General features: G+C 46.1%; 1 pseudogene; it reads left to right on the top strand.

The window, feature by feature from the left end:
• Positions 1 to 3,025: 3,025 nt before the first annotated feature.
• Positions 3,026 to 3,735, top strand: LOC131743314 (antigen-presenting glycoprotein CD1d pseudogene; annotated as a pseudogene).
• Positions 3,736 to 4,660: the final 925 nt, after the last annotated feature.

Here is a 4,660-nt window from a genome sequence, read left to right as displayed (position 1 = left end):
CTGTTTCCCTCATGCCCATTTATGGGGGCTGCCCTCATTCTACCTTTCCCCCATTATAATCACCAATTCTTTGGGGGTATCCCCAGCAGCCATGACGGCTTGGTGAGTTTCACTCTTTGCGGTATGTATAATGCAAGCATTTTAAATCTATAAATGTAAAATTATACTTTCATATTGATCTACTTTGTCAAACCACCACCCCTAAGATTCTGACATGACTCCCTCAGGGATATGGTTCTAGCATTGTCTCCCAGTGACATGGTCCTTTAGTGTTGCCGAGAGACTTATGGAAACTGGACGTGCTCTTCGGCTGCGTGAAGCATCCTCGAGGAACTCAGTGTTGGGTGTTGGGAGGTGCCTCAGGTAGAGCAGGTGGTATCTACGTGAGTATGTTTAGGATGAAGGGACTGATTTATTTCCACAGGTTTCCTGACTTATGAAAGTATTTGGATTAACCTCACACTTTAGAGTGAAATTTCATGAATTATAATTAAAATATAATGGGGGAGGGGAGGGAAGGCTCCCATGTGCCAGAGGCTTCATATTTATTCATTCAGGTAATCCTCACAACAACTCTGAGTGGTCACTTACTCCCATTTGGCAGATGAGAAGACTGAAATTGTAGGGCCTGGGCTACATCCCAGGGCTCAGACTCCAGAACTTTCATTCTTTCCACAGTTTTATTTTAGCACCTCAGGGATCTAACTTATGCAGAATATTAGAAATAATATTTTAAGAAGGTGGCAGTTTAGAAAATCATAGAGACCCTGAGAGTTTAGAAAATCATGAGAGCCTGAGTCCTTGGGGCTCAAGGACAGAATTTATTTCTGGCTCCGACTGATTTGCTTTGTGAATCTGGAGAAGTAATTCAACATTATTTTGCTTTAGTTTGCCTCTCTTTCACAGTGGTCTCCAAATTGTTTTGACTGCACAACCATCAGTTAAAAAATGTTCCAGCAAGCTTGCTTACGAAATGTTTATCTATTTATAAAATTATATACATATAAAGCTCCATTAACCTTTATGTATGTTAAAAATATTTACTAAAATAGAAATTTCAAAAAGATGAGATAGAGATAAAATAAGTATAACTCTGCTCTCACTAGTATTTTTAGTTGGGACCATGTGATGGATTAGATTGTTCTTATTTTAACCTCATGTGACAGATGAATTAGAGAGGTGTCTGCTCTACCATATTCCTGCTGTTTACTTACGTTTGCATTTCTTATTAACTTTACTCTCTGATTCCATTAGAGAAATAATTTTACGCCATTAGCCTATTTTTGTCGGGGTTAGTTTTATCAAAACTAGTTTAGAAAACCTGTAAATCCATGTAACCTGCCACACATAAACTGCAGTGTGTCCTACATTGAAAACAGATACATTATGGTGATGCTATTAACGTCTCCAAATTATAGGATTCCCTCAGGTTCTCTCCTTTGTTGTCCGGAACTCCTGACCCTCTGGCAAGTGGGCTGAGAGAGGAGACCAGTGTCAACCCATTTATTAAGTACTAGTTGAAGCTTAATTTCTGTTTTGTTTTAGATAAAAATATATCTAAGTTGGAATATTTTCTTACTCTGCTCCAAAAGATTGTCTTGCATGTCCACCAGATACAAATACTTCATTTTAGAGAACACTGATCTATCAAATAAGTATGTGTTCCCTCCAAATAGAGGAAACCTAGGAGTCAATGGTTATGAGTTCCACTCGACATTGTTGAATTATTCAGTAAAAAGGCTAAAATGCCTTTAAGAAAAATATTATTGCCTCTCTAAACTAATTTTGCTCCAGGAATTGAGGGAATCTAAGAGGGTGGCTGATGATAACCAAACTGGAGATGAAATTAAATGTGAGCTCCCTGCACTTCTGAAGGTGGCCTGTTTCCTGCTGTACCTTTGACATTGTGCCCGGTCCTAGGACAGATGGAGGAGGCTACTTCGTTGAAGCTTCTATTGGTCAAGGAACCCAGATGAGTCTAAGATCCATTCAGAATACTCTTCTCTGAATTCTCTTTCCCGTCTCAGAGTATCTAAGCCTTTTAAAAATCAACTTGCTCTAGGACTTCCCTGGTGGCGCAGTGGTTGGAGGGCACACGGGTTCGAGCCCTGATCCAGGAAGATCCCACATGCCGCAGAGCAACTAAGCCCCTGCACCACAACGACTGAAGCCCGCGCACCTGGAGCCCGTGCTCTGCAACAAGAGAAGCCACCGCAATGAGAAGCCCGAGCACAGCAGTGAAGAGTAGCCCCAAGTCTTCTAGAGAGAAATCTTGGAGTCCAGTGGGTGCAGGGAAGCTGCTTGTACAGGGGAATCGGGTGTGGAGTAGCTGCGTGGGTGTGGCTTTGTTCTGCTATTTCTTTTCGTTTAGTGCTGGCTGTGGGCAGGGCTCTGGGGGGTCCGTGCTGGGGATGCTCTAGCCGGAAACCACCTAGATACTGGGGGTCCAGTGCAGGAGTACACAGACATGCAGGTCTAGATGCAGAATATTTCCAGGGTATCCGAGCATACTGAAACATTACAAGAAAGGTCAATAAGTGTTGCACAGCATCCAAACTGGAAAAAGTTCAGCAACAGGAAGGCAGTGAAAGATCTCGTCCTTCGTCAACAGCAGCTGGACGCGTACGGACGGCCTGGCGTGGCTGAGGGACCTGCAGGCCTACACTTGGCGCAATGACTCGGACACCATCTGCTTCCTGAAGCCCTGGTCCCAGGGCACATTCAGCGACCAGCAGTGGAAGCAGCTGCAACAGACATTTCAGGTTTATCGCAGAGGCTTTACCAGGGCAGTTCGGGAATTCCTCAAAATGTTGCACGTCGGGCTTCCCTGGTGGCGCAGTGGTTGAGAGTCCGCCTGCCGATGCAGGGGACGTGGGTTCGTGCCCCGGTCCGGGAGGATCCCACGTGCCGCGGAGCGGCTGGGCCCGTGAGCCATGGCCGCTAAGCCTGCGCATCCGGAGCCTGTGCTGCGCAACGGGAGAGGCCACAACAGTGAGAGGCCCGCGTACCAGAAAACAAAAAAAAAATGCTGCACGTCGACTATCCCTTTGAGATCCAGATGTCTGCTGGGTGCCTGCTGGGTGTGAAGTGCTCCCGGGGAAAACCTCAGAAAGCTTCATCTGTGCAGCATTTCAACGAAGAGATGTCCTGAGTTTCCAGTGAACGTCTTGGGTGTCAGCTCCAGATGTCCCACCTTTGGGGCCAGATGGTCTGCAGGGTGCTCAGCGAGGACCAAGGGGCCAGGGAAACAGTGCAGTGGCTCCTCCACAACATCTGCCCCTGATTTGTCAGAGGCACCCTGGAGACAGGGAAGTCTGAGCTGGAGAAGCAAGTGAAGCCCGAGGCTTGGCTGTCCAGTGGCCCCAGTCCTGTGCCGTCTGCTTCTGGCGTGCCATGTCTTAGGATTCTACCCAGAACCCGTGTGGGTGATGTGGATGAGGCGCGAGCAGGAGAAGCCTGGCACTCAGCAAGGTGATATTGCGCCCAATGCCGACGGGACTTGGTATCCCCGAGTAACCCCGGATGTGACGGCTGGGGAGGAGACTGGTCTCGGTTGCCGAGTGAAGCACAGCAGTCTAGGAGACCAGGACATCATCCTCCACTGGGACCGGAGCCACGCCTCTGTGGGCTTGATTGCCATGGCAATACTGCTGTCCCTCCTGATTGGTGGAGGCTTCGCATTCTGGTTTAAGAAGCGCTGCCTCTATCAAGACATCCTGTGACTGTTCTCAGCACACCTGTCTGTCCGGACCTCAGGATTTCAAGGCTTTAGTGCTCAGAATTTGAGGGTGAAAGACAGCTACCTTGAAGAAGCAGAGAACAATCATAAGGCAGCTTTGGTCACATCCTTTGAACACTTTATCTAAGAGGATTTAAGTTCTTTTTCAGTATATTACAAGTGTATAAGCCCACGTGGTTCTGTAAAAACAGAAGTGCAAACTCAGATACCTCTCAGGGACAAGCAGATAAAGGCTGGGGTGTAAGTGTGTGTGTGTGTGTGTGTGTGTGTGTGTGTGTGTGTGTGTGTGTGTGTGTGTTTGTGGACATTATTTGAATGATGGAATCTGCAGCAAACTGGAAAGCACTTTTCCCGTCCAAAGGAAACAGGTCCAGCTGTTTGTGATCAAGTATAAAGTAAGACCCTGGCTTGCCTGTAACCCACATGTTTTTTTCAAGAAAAGTGGAAGTCTAGGTTTATATGTGAACACGTCTGATATTAATGTGTTGACTCAAACTTTTACAATATTTGGGGTGTGGGATACCCCAAATACACCTCTGCTGGCTGACGATAGCACTGGGGCTCCCAGTTTGTGTCTCTAATGTAAAAAGTTTGTCCTGAATGACGTATCAGCAGTTTCAGGACCTAGTTTCTACTGTGAATTTGGATTTATAAGGAGGGACATTTTCTCTTTAAAAGAAAATTAAGCTGTAAGATACAGAGGTGTCTCAAGCTTTTTACTTGGCATAACTTGATAAAAAGAGGAGGAATCATGGTGTATTTATATTATGTAGAAAAAGTTACTTTGGGTAGGGATATTTTTCTCAAGTGGTCCTACTTATAGCTATTGAATGAGACAATATGTGGGCTGGGCTGAACCCATCTGGATAGGTGTGAGCACTAGTGATGATGACCCCACTGTCTGCTCTATTCGTAGCCTAG

The sequence above is a fragment of the Kogia breviceps genome, chromosome 16, assembly GCF_026419965.1.
Source record: "Kogia breviceps isolate mKogBre1 chromosome 16, mKogBre1 haplotype 1, whole genome shotgun sequence".
Lineage (NCBI taxonomy): Eukaryota > Metazoa > Chordata > Mammalia > Artiodactyla > Physeteridae > Kogia > Kogia breviceps.
The sequence above is the reverse complement of the archived record's forward strand: the minus strand, read 5'-3'. Positions and strand labels throughout refer to the sequence as shown.